Source organism: Pempheris klunzingeri, chromosome 20, assembly GCF_042242105.1.
Source record: "Pempheris klunzingeri isolate RE-2024b chromosome 20, fPemKlu1.hap1, whole genome shotgun sequence".
In the NCBI taxonomy this organism is placed as follows: Eukaryota; Metazoa; Chordata; class Actinopteri; order Acropomatiformes; family Pempheridae; genus Pempheris; species Pempheris klunzingeri.
This window is the reverse complement of record NC_092031.1, coordinates 20403723-20419361: the sequence shown is the minus strand read 5'-3', so window position 1 is coordinate 20419361 and position 15639 is coordinate 20403723. Positions and strand designations below refer to the sequence as shown.

At 44.4% G+C, this 15639-nt stretch overlaps 29 non-coding genes across 29 annotated transcripts; all 29 read right to left on the bottom strand.

The window, feature by feature from the left end:
- Positions 1-381: 381 nt before the first annotated feature.
- On the bottom strand, positions 382-454 carry trnak-uuu (transfer RNA lysine (anticodon UUU)). Its single transcript has one exon. It is a non-coding gene; the product is annotated as a tRNA-Lys (tRNA).
- A 452-nt stretch (positions 455-906) lies between these two features.
- On the bottom strand, positions 907-979 carry trnaf-gaa (transfer RNA phenylalanine (anticodon GAA)). The gene has a single exon. It is a non-coding gene; the product is annotated as a tRNA-Phe (tRNA).
- Positions 980-1392: 413 nt separating this feature from the next.
- On the bottom strand, positions 1393-1465 carry trnak-uuu (transfer RNA lysine (anticodon UUU)). The gene has a single exon. It is a non-coding gene; the product is annotated as a tRNA-Lys (tRNA).
- A 590-nt stretch (positions 1466-2055) lies between these two features.
- Positions 2056-2128, bottom strand: trnaf-gaa (transfer RNA phenylalanine (anticodon GAA)). Its single transcript has one exon. It is a non-coding gene; the product is annotated as a tRNA-Phe (tRNA).
- A 413-nt stretch (positions 2129-2541) lies between these two features.
- trnak-uuu (transfer RNA lysine (anticodon UUU)) lies at positions 2542-2614 on the bottom strand. The gene has a single exon. It is a non-coding gene; the product is annotated as a tRNA-Lys (tRNA).
- Positions 2615-3204: 590 nt separating this feature from the next.
- Positions 3205-3277, bottom strand: trnaf-gaa (transfer RNA phenylalanine (anticodon GAA)). The gene has a single exon. It is a non-coding gene; the product is annotated as a tRNA-Phe (tRNA).
- Positions 3278-3690: 413 nt separating this feature from the next.
- Positions 3691-3763, bottom strand: trnak-uuu (transfer RNA lysine (anticodon UUU)). Its single transcript has one exon. It is a non-coding gene; the product is annotated as a tRNA-Lys (tRNA).
- Positions 3764-4215: 452 nt separating this feature from the next.
- trnaf-gaa (transfer RNA phenylalanine (anticodon GAA)) lies at positions 4216-4288 on the bottom strand. The gene has a single exon. It is a non-coding gene; the product is annotated as a tRNA-Phe (tRNA).
- Positions 4289-4701: 413 nt separating this feature from the next.
- Positions 4702-4774, bottom strand: trnak-uuu (transfer RNA lysine (anticodon UUU)). The gene has a single exon. It is a non-coding gene; the product is annotated as a tRNA-Lys (tRNA).
- A 452-nt stretch (positions 4775-5226) lies between these two features.
- On the bottom strand, positions 5227-5299 carry trnaf-gaa (transfer RNA phenylalanine (anticodon GAA)). The gene has a single exon. It is a non-coding gene; the product is annotated as a tRNA-Phe (tRNA).
- Positions 5300-5712: 413 nt separating this feature from the next.
- Positions 5713-5785, bottom strand: trnak-uuu (transfer RNA lysine (anticodon UUU)). Its single transcript has one exon. It is a non-coding gene; the product is annotated as a tRNA-Lys (tRNA).
- Positions 5786-6236: 451 nt separating this feature from the next.
- Positions 6237-6309, bottom strand: trnaf-gaa (transfer RNA phenylalanine (anticodon GAA)). Its single transcript has one exon. It is a non-coding gene; the product is annotated as a tRNA-Phe (tRNA).
- A 413-nt stretch (positions 6310-6722) lies between these two features.
- On the bottom strand, positions 6723-6795 carry trnak-uuu (transfer RNA lysine (anticodon UUU)). Its single transcript has one exon. It is a non-coding gene; the product is annotated as a tRNA-Lys (tRNA).
- Positions 6796-7247: 452 nt separating this feature from the next.
- trnaf-gaa (transfer RNA phenylalanine (anticodon GAA)) lies at positions 7248-7320 on the bottom strand. Its single transcript has one exon. It is a non-coding gene; the product is annotated as a tRNA-Phe (tRNA).
- A 413-nt stretch (positions 7321-7733) lies between these two features.
- Positions 7734-7806, bottom strand: trnak-uuu (transfer RNA lysine (anticodon UUU)). The gene has a single exon. It is a non-coding gene; the product is annotated as a tRNA-Lys (tRNA).
- A 451-nt stretch (positions 7807-8257) lies between these two features.
- Positions 8258-8330, bottom strand: trnaf-gaa (transfer RNA phenylalanine (anticodon GAA)). The gene has a single exon. It is a non-coding gene; the product is annotated as a tRNA-Phe (tRNA).
- Positions 8331-8743: 413 nt separating this feature from the next.
- Positions 8744-8816, bottom strand: trnak-uuu (transfer RNA lysine (anticodon UUU)). The gene has a single exon. It is a non-coding gene; the product is annotated as a tRNA-Lys (tRNA).
- Positions 8817-9406: 590 nt separating this feature from the next.
- Positions 9407-9479, bottom strand: trnaf-gaa (transfer RNA phenylalanine (anticodon GAA)). The gene has a single exon. It is a non-coding gene; the product is annotated as a tRNA-Phe (tRNA).
- A 413-nt stretch (positions 9480-9892) lies between these two features.
- trnak-uuu (transfer RNA lysine (anticodon UUU)) lies at positions 9893-9965 on the bottom strand. Its single transcript has one exon. It is a non-coding gene; the product is annotated as a tRNA-Lys (tRNA).
- A 452-nt stretch (positions 9966-10417) lies between these two features.
- trnaf-gaa (transfer RNA phenylalanine (anticodon GAA)) lies at positions 10418-10490 on the bottom strand. Its single transcript has one exon. It is a non-coding gene; the product is annotated as a tRNA-Phe (tRNA).
- Positions 10491-10903: 413 nt separating this feature from the next.
- On the bottom strand, positions 10904-10976 carry trnak-uuu (transfer RNA lysine (anticodon UUU)). The gene has a single exon. It is a non-coding gene; the product is annotated as a tRNA-Lys (tRNA).
- Positions 10977-11428: 452 nt separating this feature from the next.
- Positions 11429-11501, bottom strand: trnaf-gaa (transfer RNA phenylalanine (anticodon GAA)). The gene has a single exon. It is a non-coding gene; the product is annotated as a tRNA-Phe (tRNA).
- Positions 11502-11914: 413 nt separating this feature from the next.
- Positions 11915-11987, bottom strand: trnak-uuu (transfer RNA lysine (anticodon UUU)). The gene has a single exon. It is a non-coding gene; the product is annotated as a tRNA-Lys (tRNA).
- A 452-nt stretch (positions 11988-12439) lies between these two features.
- Positions 12440-12512, bottom strand: trnaf-gaa (transfer RNA phenylalanine (anticodon GAA)). The gene has a single exon. It is a non-coding gene; the product is annotated as a tRNA-Phe (tRNA).
- A 938-nt stretch (positions 12513-13450) lies between these two features.
- On the bottom strand, positions 13451-13523 carry trnaf-gaa (transfer RNA phenylalanine (anticodon GAA)). Its single transcript has one exon. It is a non-coding gene; the product is annotated as a tRNA-Phe (tRNA).
- Positions 13524-13936: 413 nt separating this feature from the next.
- trnak-uuu (transfer RNA lysine (anticodon UUU)) lies at positions 13937-14009 on the bottom strand. Its single transcript has one exon. It is a non-coding gene; the product is annotated as a tRNA-Lys (tRNA).
- A 452-nt stretch (positions 14010-14461) lies between these two features.
- On the bottom strand, positions 14462-14534 carry trnaf-gaa (transfer RNA phenylalanine (anticodon GAA)). The gene has a single exon. It is a non-coding gene; the product is annotated as a tRNA-Phe (tRNA).
- Positions 14535-14947: 413 nt separating this feature from the next.
- trnak-uuu (transfer RNA lysine (anticodon UUU)) lies at positions 14948-15020 on the bottom strand. Its single transcript has one exon. It is a non-coding gene; the product is annotated as a tRNA-Lys (tRNA).
- Positions 15021-15472: 452 nt separating this feature from the next.
- trnaf-gaa (transfer RNA phenylalanine (anticodon GAA)) lies at positions 15473-15545 on the bottom strand. The gene has a single exon. It is a non-coding gene; the product is annotated as a tRNA-Phe (tRNA).
- Between the last annotated feature and the right edge of the window lie 94 nt (positions 15546-15639).

Sequence of the window (15639 nt, the reverse complement as noted above, 5' to 3'; positions counted from 1 at the left end):
CTGATTTCACATTGACGACGGACAAGCAACGACAACTTCTGAAGTGTCCCAGCACTTTTGATACCTTGAATCTCCTGAGATGTTCCAATGTCAATCAAAGGTTATAATTCCATGATAAGTTTTTGTATCCTCCTGGGCTTAATCATATCTAACAAAAATGTGCCTGTATGTGACAGGAGCAGAGTTTTATGCTTGCACAAGGCATTTTTCATGGTAAATGCAAATGAACGTCACAGAAGAAAAGCCCACTTAAGGCGCTGATGGTAATGGTTAGCCTATTACTGGTAATGTGGGATTTACCCGTTGACATTGCAAGAGTACATATGGAAGCACCACACCACTGAAAACCAACAACTCGAACGTCAGCAACTGTGAACAGAGCGCCTGAACAGGGACTTGAACCCTGGACCCTCAGATTAAAAGTCTGATGCTCTGCCGTCTGAGCTACCCAGGCCCTGAAAAAAAGCCATTGGGTGTTTTTTCCTTGAAATAGCTTTTGCTAAGGTCAAACAATGTCCGTAGCCACTGCCTTTGCCGAAACTGGGATGACACCAGCGAAAAGTACGGCCAGGATCCCAAGGTGTTTCTGAAGACAAGTACTTTGGGTTTTTCTCTTTCCTATTGAAGATGTTTTAAACACATCGGTACTGTTAAGGGGAAGTGCAATGCAAAATACAGCTAATGGAATGTTCAATCATCAATAACTGTTGGTGAAAAGCTTGATTACTTCACGTTTAACCATTACCAGCCTGTTTTGAGGAGTCTGTGCACGTCAGGATACTCCTCTTTGACGTGAGATGAAGCAGCACTAAATCCGTTGCCATAGCGTCCTATCGCTGAAGGAACGCATTCCTTGGCTAATACAGTGAACATGTTGACATTGCACAAAGAAGGAACACCGGCTTCTGCCGAAACCCGGGATCGAACCAGGGACCTTTAGATCTTCAGTCTAACGCTCTCCCAACTGAGCTATTTCGGCACAGAAGAGGCAAACTTTGCACTTCTCACTCTCTGATTTCACATTGACGACGGACAAGCAACGACAACTTCTGAAGTGTCCCAGCACTTTTGATACCTTGAATCTCCTGAGATGTTCCAATGTCAATCAAAGGTTATAATTCCATGATAAGTTTTTGTATCCTCCTGGGCTTAATCATATCTAACAAAAATGTGCCTGTATGTGACAGGAGCAGAGTTTTATGCTTGCACAAGGCATTTTTCATGGTAAATGCAAATGAACGTCACAGAAGAAAAGCCCACTTAAGGCGCTGATGGTAATGGTTAGCCTATCACTGGTAATGTGGGATTTACCAGTTGACATTGCAAGAGTACATATGGAAGCACCACACCACTGAAAACCAACAACTCGAACGTCAGCAACTGTGAACAGAGCGCCTGAACAGGGACTTGAACCCTGGACCCTCAGATTAAAAGTCTGATGCTCTGCCGTCTGAGCTACCCAGGCCCTGAAAAAAAGCCTTTGGGTGTTTTTTCCTTGAAATAGCTTTTGCTAAGGTCAAACAATGTCCGTAGCCACTGCCTTTGCCGAAACTGGGATGACACCAGCGAAAAGTACGGCCAGGATCCCAAGGTGTTTCTGAAGACAAGTACTTTGGGTTTTTCTCTTTCCTATTGAAGATGTTTTAAACACATCGGTACTGTTAAGGGGAAGTGCAATGCAAAATACAGCTAATGGAATGTTCAATCATCAATAACTGTTGGTGAAAAGCTTGATTACTTCACGTTTAACCATTACCAGCCTGTTTTGAGGAGTCTGTGCACGTCAGGATACTCCTCTTTGACGTGAGATGAAGCAGCACTAAATCCGTTGCCATAGCGTCCTATCGCTGAAGGAACGCATTCCTTGGCTAATACAGTGAACATGTTGACATTGCAGCCTGTTTTGAGGAGTCTGTGCACGTCAGGATACTCCTCTTTGACGTGAGATGAAGCAGCACTAAATCCGTTGCCATAGCGTCCTATCGCTGAAGGAACGCATTCCTTGGCTAATACAGTGAACATGTTGACATTGCACAAAGAAGGAACACCGGCTTCTGCCGAAACCCGGGATCGAACCAGGGACCTTTAGATCTTCAGTCTAACGCTCTCCCAACTGAGCTATTTCGGCACAGAAGAGGCAAACTTTGCACTTCTCACTGTCTGATTTCACATTGACGACGGACAAGCAACGACAACTTCTGAAGTGTCCCAGCACTTTTGATACCTTGAATCTCCTGAGATGTTCCAATGTCAATCAAAGGTTATAATTCCATGATAAGTTTTTGTATCCTCCTGGGCTTAATCATATCTAACAAAAATGTGCCTGTATGTGACAGGAGCAGAGTTTTATGCTTGCACAAGGCATTTTTCATGGTAAATGCAAATGAACGTCACAGAAGAAAAGCCCACTTAAGGCGCTGATGGTAATGGTTAGCCTATTACTGGTAATGTGGGATTTACCCGTTGACATTGCAAGAGTACATATGGAAGCACCACACCACTGAAAACCAACAACTCGAACGTCAGCAACTGTGAACAGAGCGCCTGAACAGGGACTTGAACCCTGGACCCTCAGATTAAAAGTCTGATGCTCTGCCGTCTGAGCTACCCAGGCCCTGAAAAAAAGCCATTGGGTGTTTTTTCCTTGAAATAGCTTTTGCTAAGGTCAAACAATGTCCGTAGCCACTGCCTTTGCCGAAACTGGGATGACACCAGCGAAAAGTACGGCCAGGATCCCAAGGTGTTTCTGAAGACAAGTACTTTGGGTTTTTCTCTTTCCTATTGAAGATGTTTTAAACACATCGGTACTGTTAAGGGGAAGTGCAATGCAAAATACAGCTAATGGAATGTTCAATCATCAATAACTGTTGGTGAAAAGCTTGATTACTTCACGTTTAACCATTACCAGCCTGTTTTGAGGAGTCTGTGCACGTCAGGATACTCCTCTTTGACGTGAGATGAAGCAGCACTAAATCCGTTGCCATAGCGTCCTATCGCTGAAGGAACGCATTCCTTGGCTAATACAGTGAACATGTTGACATTGCAGCCTGTTTTGAGGAGTCTGTGCACGTCAGGATACTCCTCTTTGACGTGAGATGAAGCAGCACTAAATCCGTTGCCATAGCGTCCTATCGCTGAAGGAACGCATTCCTTGGCTAATACAGTGAACATGTTGACATTGCACAAAGAAGGAACACCGGCTTCTGCCGAAACCCGGGATCGAACCAGGGACCTTTAGATCTTCAGTCTAACGCTCTCCCAACTGAGCTATTTCGGCACAGAAGAGGCAAACTTTGCACTTCTCACTGTCTGATTTCACATTGACGACGGACAAGCAACGACAACTTCTGAAGTGTCCCAGCACTTTTGATACCTTGAATCTCCTGAGATGTTCCAATGTCAATCAAAGGTTATAATTCCATGATAAGTTTTTGTATCCTCCTGGGCTTAATCATATCTAACAAAAATGTGCCTGTATGTGACAGGAGCAGAGTTTTATGCTCGCACAAGGCATTTTTCATGGTAAATGCAAATGAACGTCACAGAAGAAAAGCCCACTTAAGGCGCTGATGGTAATGGTTAGCCTATTACTGGTAATGTGGGATTTACCCGTTGACATTGCAAGAGTACATATGGAAGCACCACACCACTGAAAACCAACAACTCGAACGTCAGCAACTGTGAACAGAGCGCCTGAACAGGGACTTGAACCCTGGACCCTCAGATTAAAAGTCTGATGCTCTGCCGTCTGAGCTACCCAGGCCCTGAAAAAAAGCCATTGGGTGTTTTTTCCTTGAAATAGCTTTTGCTAAGGTCAAACAATGTCCGTAGCCACTGCCTTTGCCGAAACTGGGATGACACCAGCGAAAAGTACGGCCAGGATCCCAAGGTGTTTCTGAAGACAAGTACTTTGGGTTTTTCTCTTTCCTATTGAAGATGTTTTAAACACATCGGTACTGTTAAGGGGAAGTGCAATGCAAAATACAGCTAATGGAATGTTCAATCATCAATAACTGTTGGTGAAAAGCTTGATTACTTCACGTTTAACCATTACCAGCCTGTTTTGAGGAGTCTGTGCACGTCAGGATACTCCTCTTTGACGTGAGATGAAGCAGCACTAAATCCGTTGCCATAGCGTCCTATCGCTGAAGGAACGCATTCCTTGGCTAATACAGTGAACATGTTGACATTGCACAAAGAAGGAACACCGGCTTCTGCCGAAACCCGGGATCGAACCAGGGACCTTTAGATCTTCAGTCTAACGCTCTCCCAACTGAGCTATTTCGGCACAGAAGAGGCAAACTTTGCACTTCTCACTCTCTGATTTCACATTGACGACGGACAAGCAACGACAACTTCTGAAGTGTCCCAGCACTTTTGATACCTTGAATCTCCTGAGATGTTCCAATGTCAATCAAAGGTTATAATTCCATGATAAGTTTTTGTATCCTCCTGGGCTTAATCATATCTAACAAAAATGTGCCTGTATGTGACAGGAGCAGAGTTTTATGCTCGCACAAGGCATTTTTCATGGTAAATGCAAATGAACGTCACAGAAGAAAAGCCCACTTAAGGCGCTGATGGTAATGGTTAGCCTATTACTGGTAATGTGGGATTTACCAGTTGACATTGCAAGAGTACATATGGAAGCACCACACCACTGAAAACCAACAACTCGAACGTCAGCAACTGTGAACAGAGCGCCTGAACAGGGACTTGAACCCTGGACCCTCAGATTAAAAGTCTGATGCTCTGCCGTCTGAGCTACCCAGGCCCTGAAAAAAAGCCTTTGGGTGTTTTTTCCTTGAAATAGCTTTTGCTAAGGTCAAACAATGTCCGTAGCCACTGCCTTTGCCGAAACTGGGATGACACCAGCGAAAAGTACGGCCAGGATCCCAAGGTGTTTCTGAAGACAAGTACTTTGGGTTTTTCTCTTTCCTATTGAAGATGTTTTAAACACATCGGTACTGTTAAGGGGAAGTGCAATGCAAAATACAGCTAATGGAATGTTCAGTCATCAATAACTGTTGGTGAAAAGCTTGATTACTTCACGTTTAACCATTACCAGCCTGTTTTGAGGAGTCTGTGCACGTCAGGATACTCCTCTTTGACGTGAGATGAAGCAGCACTAAATCCGTTGCCATAGCGTCCTATCGCTGAAGGAACGCATTCCTTGGCTAATACAGTGAACATGTTGACATTGCACAAAGAAGGAACACCGGCTTCTGCCGAAACCCGGGATCGAACCAGGGACCTTTAGATCTTCAGTCTAACGCTCTCCCAACTGAGCTATTTCGGCACAGAAGAGGCAAACTTTGCACTTCTCACTGTCTGATTTCACATTGACGACGGACAAGCAACGACAACTTCTGAAGTGTCCCAGCACTTTTGATACCTTGAATCTCCTGAGATGTTCCAATGTCAATCAAAGGTTATAATTCCATGATAAGTTTTTGTATCCTCCTGGGCTTAATCATATCTAACAAAAATGTGCCTGTATGTGACAGGAGCAGAGTTTTATGCTCGCACAAGGCATTTTTCATGGTAAATGCAAATGAACGTCACAGAAGAAAAGCCCACTTAAGGCGCTGATGGTAATGGTTAGCCTATTACTGGTAATGTGGGATTTACCAGTTGACATTGCAAGAGTACATATGGAAGCACCACACCACTGAAAACCAACAACTCGAACGTCAGCAACTGTGAACAGAGCGCCTGAACAGGGACTTGAACCCTGGACCCTCAGATTAAAAGTCTGATGCTCTGCCGTCTGAGCTACCCAGGCCCTGAAAAAAAGCCTTTGGGTGTTTTTTCCTTGAAATAGCTTTTCCAAGGTCAAACAATGTCCGTAGCCACTGCCTTTGCCGAAACTGGGATGACACCAGCGAAAAGTACGGCCAGGATCCCAAGGTGTTTCTGAAGACAAGTACTTTGGGTTTTTCTCTTTCCTATTGAAGATGTTTTAAACACATCGGTACTGTTAAGGGGAAGTGCAATGCAAAATACAGCTAATGGAATGTTCAATCATCAATAACTGTTGGTGAAAAGCTTGATTACTTCACGTTTAACCATTACCAGCCTGTTTTGAGGAGTCTGTGCACGTCAGGATACTCCTCTTTGACGTGAGATGAAGCAGCACTAAATCCGTTGCCATAGCGTCCTATCGCTGAAGGAACGCATTCCTTGGCTAATACAGTGAACATGTTGACATTGCACAAAGAAGGAACACCGGCTTCTGCCGAAACCCGGGATCGAACCAGGGACCTTTAGATCTTCAGTCTAACGCTCTCCCAACTGAGCTATTTCGGCACAGAAGAGGCAAACTTTGCACTTCTCACTCTCTGATTTCACATTGACGACGGACAAGCAACGACAACTTCTGAAGTGTCCCAGCACTTTTGATACCTTGAATCTCCTGAGATGTTCCAATGTCAATCAAAGGTTATAATTCCATGATAAGTTTTTGTATCCTCCTGGGCTTAATCATATCTAACAAAAATGTGCCTGTATGTGACAGGAGCAGAGTTTTATGCTTGCACAAGGCATTTTTCATGGTAAATGCAAATGAACGTCACAGAAGAAAAGCCCACTTGAGGCGCTGATGGTAATGGTCAGCCTATTACTGGTAATGTGGGATTTACCAGTTGACATTGCAAGAGTACATATGGAAGCACCACACCACTGAAAACCAACAACTCGAACGTCAGCAACTGTGAACAGAGCGCCTGAACAGGGACTTGAACCCTGGACCCTCAGATTAAAAGTCTGATGCTCTGCCGTCTGAGCTACCCAGGCCCTGAAAAAAAGCCTTTGGGTGTTTTTTCCTTGAAATAGCTTTTGCTAAGGTCAAACAATGTCCGTAGCCACTGCCTTTGCCGAAACTGGGATGACACCAGCGAAAAGTACGGCCAGGATCCCAAGGTGTTTCTGAAGACAAGTACTTTGGGTTTTTCTCTTTCCTATTGAAGATGTTTTAAACACATCGGTACTGTTAAGGGGAAGTGCAATGCAAAATACAGCTAATGGAATGTTCAATCATCAATAACTGTTGGTGAAAAGCTTGATTACTTCACGTTTAACCATTACCAGCCTGTTTTGAGGAGTCTGTGCACGTCAGGATACTCCTCTTTGACGTGAGATGAAGCAGCACTAAATCCGTTGCCATAGCGTCCTATCGCTGAAGGAACGCATTCCTTGGCTAATACAGTGAACATGTTGACATTGCACAAAGAAGGAACACCGGCTTCTGCCGAAACCCGGGATCGAACCAGGGACCTTCAGATCTTCAGTCTAACGCTCTCCCAACTGAGCTATTTCGGCACAGAAGAGGCAAACTTTGCACTTCTCACTGTCTGATTTCACATTGACGACGGACAAGCAACGACAACTTCTGAAGTGTCCCAGCACTTTTGATACCTTGAATCTCCTGAGATGTTCCAATGTCAATCAAAGGTTATAATTCCATGATAAGTTTTTGTATCCTCCTGGGCTTAATCATATCTAACAAAAATGTGCCTGTATGTGACAGGAGCAGAGTTTTATGCTTGCACAAGGCATTTTTCATGGTAAATGCAAATGAACGTCACAGAAGAAAAGCCCACTTAAGGCGCTGATGGTAATGGTTAGCCTATTACTGGTAATGTGGGATTTACCCGTTGACATTGCAAGAGTACATATGGAAGCACCACACCACTGAAAACCAACAACTCGAACGTCAGCAACTGTGAACAGAGCGCCTGAACAGGGACTTGAACCCTGGACCCTCAGATTAAAAGTCTGATGCTCTGCCGTCTGAGCTACCCAGGCCCTGAAAAAAAGCCATTGGGTGTTTTTTCCTTGAAATAGCTTTTGCTAAGGTCAAACAATGTCCGTAGCCACTGCCTTTGCCGAAACTGGGATGACACCAGCGAAAAGTACGGCCAGGATCCCAAGGTGTTTCTGAAGACAAGTACTTTGGGTTTTTCTCTTTCCTATTGAAGATGTTTTAAACACATCGGTACTGTTAGGGGAAGTGCAATGCAAAATACAGCTAATGGAATGTTCAATCATCAATAACTGTTGGTGAAAAGCTTGATTACTTCACGTTTAACCATTACCAGCCTGTTTTGAGGAGTCTGTGCACGTCAGGATACTCCTCTTTGACGTGAGATGAAGCAGCACTAAATCCGTTGCCATAGCGTCCTATCGCTGAAGGAACGCATTCCTTGGCTAATACAGTGAACATGTTGACATTGCACAAAGAAGGAACACCGGCTTCTGCCGAAACCCGGGATCGAACCAGGGACCTTTAGATCTTCAGTCTAACGCTCTCCCAACTGAGCTATTTCGGCACAGAAGAGGCAAACTTTGCACTTCTCACTCTCTGATTTCACATTGACGACGGACAAGCAACGACAACTTCTGAAGTGTCCCAGCACTTTTGATACCTTGAATCTCCTGAGATGTTCCAATGTCAATCAAAGGTTATAATTCCATGATAAGTTTTTGTATCCTCCTGGGCTTAATCATATCTAACAAAAATGTGCCTGTATGTGACAGGAGCAGAGTTTTATGCTTGCACAAGGCATTTTTCATGGTAAATGCAAATGAACGTCACAGAAGAAAAGCCCACTTAAGGCGCTGATGGTAATGGTTAGCCTATCACTGGTAATGTGGGATTTACCAGTTGACATTGCAAGAGTACATATGGAAGCACCACACCACTGAAAACCAACAACTCGAACGTCAGCAACTGTGAACAGAGCGCCTGAACAGGGACTTGAACCCTGGACCCTCAGATTAAAAGTCTGATGCTCTGCCGTCTGAGCTACCCAGGCCCTGAAAAAAAGCCTTTGGGTGTTTTTTCCTTGAAATAGCTTTTGCTAAGGTCAAACAATGTCCGTAGCCACTGCCTTTGCCGAAACTGGGATGACACCAGCGAAAAGTACGGCCAGGATCCCAAGGTGTTTCTGAAGACAAGTACTTTGGGTTTTTCTCTTTCCTATTGAAGATGTTTTAAACACATCGGTACTGTTAAGGGGAAGTGCAATGCAAAATACAGCTAATGGAATGTTCAATCATCAATAACTGTTGGTGAAAAGCTTGATTACTTCACGTTTAACCATTACCAGCCTGTTTTGAGGAGTCTGTGCACGTCAGGATACTCCTCTTTGACGTGAGATGAAGCAGCACTAAATCCGTTGCCATAGCGTCCTATCGCTGAAGGAACGCATTCCTTGGCTAATACAGTGAACATGTTGACATTGCAGCCTGTTTTGAGGAGTCTGTGCACGTCAGGATACTCCTCTTTGACGTGAGATGAAGCAGCACTAAATCCGTTGCCATAGCGTCCTATCGCTGAAGGAACGCATTCCTTGGCTAATACAGTGAACATGTTGACATTGCACAAAGAAGGAACACCGGCTTCTGCCGAAACCCGGGATCGAACCAGGGACCTTTAGATCTTCAGTCTAACGCTCTCCCAACTGAGCTATTTCGGCACAGAAGAGGCAAACTTTGCACTTCTCACTGTCTGATTTCACATTGACGACGGACAAGCAACGACAACTTCTGAAGTGTCCCAGCACTTTTGATACCTTGAATCTCCTGAGATGTTCCAATGTCAATCAAAGGTTATAATTCCATGATAAGTTTTTGTATCCTCCTGGGCTTAATCATATCAAACAAAAATGTGCCTGTATGTGACAGGAGCAGAGTTTTATGCTTGCACAAGGCATTTTTCATGGTAAATGCAAATGAACGTCACAGAAGAAAAGCCCACTTAAGGCGCTGATGGTAATGGTTAGCCTATTACTGGTAATGTGGGATTTACCCGTTGACATTGCAAGAGTACATATGGAAGCACCACACCACTGAAAACCAACAACTCGAACGTCAGCAACTGTGAACAGAGCGCCTGAACAGGGACTTGAACCCTGGACCCTCAGATTAAAAGTCTGATGCTCTGCCGTCTGAGCTACCCAGGCCCTGAAAAAAAGCCATTGGGTGTTTTTTCCTTGAAATAGCTTTTGCTAAGGTCAAACAATGTCCGTAGCCACTGCCTTTGCCGAAACTGGGATGACACCAGCGAAAAGTACGGCCAGGATCCCAAGGTGTTTCTGAAGACAAGTACTTTGGGTTTTTCTCTTTCCTATTGAAGATGTTTTAAACACATCGGTACTGTTAAGGGGAAGTGCAATGCAAAATACAGCTAATGGAATGTTCAATCATCAATAACTGTTGGTGAAAAGCTTGATTACTTCACGTTTAACCATTACCAGCCTGTTTTGAGGAGTCTGTGCACGTCAGGATACTCCTCTTTGACGTGAGATGAAGCAGCACTAAATCCGTTGCCATAGCGTCCTATCGCTGAAGGAACGCATTCCTTGGCTAATACAGTGAACATGTTGACATTGCACAAAGAAGGAACACCGGCTTCTGCCGAAACCCGGGATCGAACCAGGGACCTTTAGATCTTCAGTCTAACGCTCTCCCAACTGAGCTATTTCGGCACAGAAGAGGCAAACTTTGCACTTCTCACTCTCTGATTTCACATTGACGACGGACAAGCAACGACAACTTCTGAAGTGTCCCAGCACTTTTGATACCTTGAATCTCCTGAGATGTTCCAATGTCAATCAAAGGTTATAATTCCATGATAAGTTTTTGTATCCTCCTGGGCTTAATCATATCTAACAAAAATGTGCCTGTATGTGACAGGAGCAGAGTTTTATGCTTGCACAAGGCATTTTTCATGGTAAATGCAAATGAACGTCACAGAAGAAAAGCCCACTTAAGGCGCTGATGGTAATGGTTAGCCTATCACTGGTAATGTGGGATTTACCAGTTGACATTGCAAGAGTACATATGGAAGCACCACACCACTGAAAACCAACAACTCGAACGTCAGCAACTGTGAACAGAGCGCCTGAACAGGGACTTGAACCCTGGACCCTCAGATTAAAAGTCTGATGCTCTGCCGTCTGAGCTACCCAGGCCCTGAAAAAAAGCCTTTGGGTGTTTTTTCCTTGAAATAGCTTTTGCTAAGGTCAAACAATGTCCGTAGCCACTGCCTTTGCCGAAACTGGGATGACACCAGCGAAAAGTACGGCCAGGATCCCAAGGTGTTTCTGAAGACAAGTACTTTGGGTTTTTCTCGTTCCTATTGAAGATGTTTTAAACACATCGGTACTGTTAAGGGGAAGTGCAATGCAAAATACAGCTAATGGAATGTTCAATCATCAATAACTGTTGGTGAAAAGCTTGATTACTTCACGTTTAACCATTACCAGCCTGTTTTGAGGAGTCTGTGCACGTCAGGATACTCCTCTTTGACGTGAGATGAAGCAGCACTAAATCCGTTGCCATAGCGTCCTATCGCTGAAGGAACGCATTCCTTGGCTAATACAGTGAACATGTTGACATTGCACAAAGAAGGAACACCGGCTTCTGCCGAAACCCGGGATCGAACCAGGGACCTTTAGATCTTCAGTCTAACGCTCTCCCAACTGAGCTATTTCGGCACAGAAGAGGCAAACTTTGCACTTCTCACTCTCTGATTTCACATTGACGACGGACAAGCAACGACAACTTCTGAAGTGTCCCAGCACTTTTGATACCTTGAATCTCCTGAGATGTTCCAATGTCAATCAAAGGTTATAATTCCATGATAAGTTTTTGTATCCTCCTGGGCTTAATCATATCTAACAAAAATGTGCCTGTATGTGACAGGAGCAGAGTTTTATGCTTGCACAAGGCATTTTTCATGGTAAATGCAAATGAACGTCACAGAAGAAAAGCCCACTTAAGGCGCTGATGGTAATGGTTAGCCTATCACTGGTAATGTGGGATTTACCAGTTGACATTGCAAGAGTACATATGGAAGCACCACACCACTGAAAACCAACAACTCGAACGTCAGCAACTGTGAACAGAGCGCCTGAACAGGGACTTGAACCCTGGACCCTCAGATTAAAAGTCTGATGCTCTGCCGTCTGAGCTACCCAGGCCCTGAAAAAAAGCCTTTGGGTGTTTTTTCCTTGAAATAGCTTTTGCTAAGGTCAAACAATGTCCGTAGCCACTGCCTTTGCCGAAACTGGGATGACACCAGCGAAAAGTACGGCCAGGATCCCAAGGTGTTTCTGAAGACAAGTACTTTGGGTTTTTCTCTTTCCTATTGAAGATGTTTTAAACACATCGGTACTGTTAAGGGGAAGTGCAATGCAAAATACAGCTAATGGAATGTTCAATCATCAATAACTGTTGGTGAAAAGCTTGATTACTTCACGTTTAACCATTACCAGCCTGTTTTGAGGAGTCTGTGCACGTCAGGACACTCCTCTTTGACGTGAGATGAAGCAGCACTAAATCCGTTGCCATAGCGTCCTATCGCTGAAGGAACGCATTCCTTGGCTAATACAGTGAACATGTTGACATTGCACAAAGAAGGAACACCGGCTTCTGCCGAAACCCGGGATCGAACCAGGGACCTTTAGATCTTCAGTCTAACGCTCTCCCAACTGAGCTATTTCGGCACAGAAGAGGCAAACTTTGCACTTCTCACTGTCTGATTTCACATTGACGACGGACAAGCAACGACAACTTCTGAAGTGTCCCAGCACTTTTGATACCTTGAATCTCCTGAGATGTTCCAATGTCAATCAAAGGTTATAATTCCATGATAAGTTTTTGTATCCTCCTGGGCTTAATCATATCTAACAAAAATGTGCCTGTATGTGACAGGAGCAGAGTTTTATGCTTGCACAAGGCCTTTTTCATGGTAAATGCAAATGAACGTCACAGAAGAAAAGCCCACTTAAGGCGCTGATGGTAATGGTTAGCCTATTACTGGTAATGTGGGATTTACCAGTTGACATTGCAAGAGTACATATGGAAGCACCACACCACTGAAAACCAACAACTCGAACGTCAGCAACTGTGAACAGAGCGCCTGAACAGGGACTTGAACCCTGGACCCTGAGATTAAAAGTCTGATGCTCTGCCATCTGAGCTACCCAGGCCCTGAAAAAAAGCCTTTGGGTGTTTTTTCCTTGAAATAGCTTTTGCTAAGGTCAAACAATGTCCGTAGCCACTGCCTTTGCCGAAACTGGGATGACACCAGCGAAAAGTACGGCCAGGATCCCAAGGTGTTTCTGAAGACAAGTACTTTGGGTTTTTCTCTTTCCTATTGAAGATGTTTTAAACACATCGGTACTGTTAAGGGGAAGTGCAATGCAAAATACAGCTAATGGAATGTTCAGTCATCAATAACTGTTGGTGAAAAGCTTGATTACTTCACATTTAACCATTACCAGCCTGTTTTGAGGAGTCTGTGCACGTCAGGATACTCCTCTTTGACGTGAGATGAAGCAGCACTAAATCCGTTGCCATAGCGTCCTATCGCTGAAGGAACGCATTCCTTGGCTAATACAGTGAACATGTTGACATTGCACAAAGAAGGAACACCGGCTTCTGCCGAAACCCGGGATCGAACCAGGGACCTTTAGATCTTCAGTCTAACGCTCTCCCAACTGAGCTATTTCGGCACAGAAGAGGCAAACTTTGCACTTCTCACTGTCTGATTTCACATTGACGACGGACAAGCAACGACAACTTCTGAAGTGTCCCAGCACTTTTGATACCTTGAATCTCCTGAGATGTTCCAATGTCAATCAAAGGTTATAATTCCATGATAAGTTTTTGTATCCTCCTGGGCTTAATCATATCTAACAAAAATGTGCCTGTATGTGACAGGAGCAGAGTTTTATGCTTGCACAAGGCATTTTTCATGGTAAATGCAAATGAACGTCACAGAAGAAAAGCCCACTTAAGGCGCTGATGGTAATGGTTAGCCTATCACTGGTAATGTGGGATTTACCAGTTGACATTGCAAGAGTACATATGGAAGCACCACACCACTGAAAACCAACAACTCGAACGTCAGCAACTGTGAACAGAGCGCCTGAACAGGGACTTGAACCCTGGACCCTCAGATTAAAAGTCTGATGCTCTGCCGTCTGAGCTACCCAGGCCCTGAAAAAAAGCCTTTGGGTGTTTTTTCCTTGAAATAGCTTTTGCTAAGGTCAAACAATGTCCGTAGCCACTGCCTTTGCCGAAACTGGGATGACACCAGCGAAAAGTACGGCCAGGATCCCAAGGTGTTTCTGAAGACAAGTACTTTGGGTTTTTCTCGTTCCTATTGAAGATGTTTTAAACACATCGGTACTGTTAAGGGGAAGTGCAATGCAAAATACAGCTAATGGAATGTTCAATCATCAATAACTGTTGGTGAAAAGCTTGATTACTTCACGTTTAACCATTACCAGCCTGTTTTGAGGAGTCTGTGCACGTCAGGATACTCCTCTTTGACGTGAGATGAAGCAGCACTAAATCCGTTGCCATAGCGTCCTATCGCTGAAGGAACGCATTCCTTGGCTAATACAGTGAACATGTTGACATTGCACAAAGAAGGAACACCGGCTTCTGCCGAAACCCGGGATCGAACCAGGGACCTTTAGATCTTCAGTCTAACGCTCTCCCAACTGAGCTATTTCGGCACAGAAGAGGCAAACTTTGCACTTCTCACTCTCTGATTTCACATTGACGACGGACAAGCAACGACAACTTCTGAAGTGTCCCAGCACTTTTGATACCTTGAATCTCCTGAGATGTTCCAATGTCAATCAAAGGTTATAATTCCATGATAAGTTTTTGTATCCTCCTGGGCTTAATCATATCTAACAAAAATGTGCCTGTATGTGACAGGAGCAGAGTTTTATGCTTGCACAAGGCATTTTTCATGGTAAATGCAAATGAACGTCACAGAAGAAAAGCCCACTTAAGGCGCTGATGGTAATGGTTAGCCTATCACTGGTAATGTGGGATTTACCAGTTGACATTGCAAGAGTACATATGGAAGCACCACACCACTGAAAACCAACAACTCGAACGTCAGCAACTGTGAACAGAGCGCCTGAACAGGGACTTGAACCCTGGACCCTCAGATTAAAAGTCTGATGCTCTGCCGTCTGAGCTACCCAGGCCCTGAAAAAAAGCCTTTGGGTGTTTTTTCCTTGAAATAGCTTTTGCTAAGGTCAAACAATGTCCGTAGCCACTGCCTTTGCCGAAACTGGGATGACACCAGCGAAAAGTACGGCCAGGATCCCAAGGTGTTTCTGAAGACAAGTACTTTGGGTTTTTCTCTTTCCTATTGAAGATGTTTTAAACACATCGGTACTGTTAAGGGGAAGTGCAATGCAAAATACAGCTAATGGAATGTTCAATCATCAATAACTGTTGGTGAAAAGCTTGATTACTTCACGTTTAACCATTACCAGCCTGTTTTGAGGAGTCTGTGCACGTCAGGACACTCCTCTTTGACGTGAGATGAAGCAGCACTAAATCCGTTGCCATAGCGTCCTATCGCTGAAGGAACGCATTCCTTGGCTAATACAGTGAACATGTTGACATTGCACAAAGAAGGAACACCGGCTTCTGCCGAAACCCGGGATCGAACCAGGGACCTTTAGATCTTCAGTCTAACGCTCTCCCAACTGAGCTATTTCGGCACAGAAGAGGCAAACTTTGCACTTCTCACTGTCTGATTTCACATTGACGACGGACAAGCAACGACAACTTCTGAAGTGTCCCAGCACTTTTGAT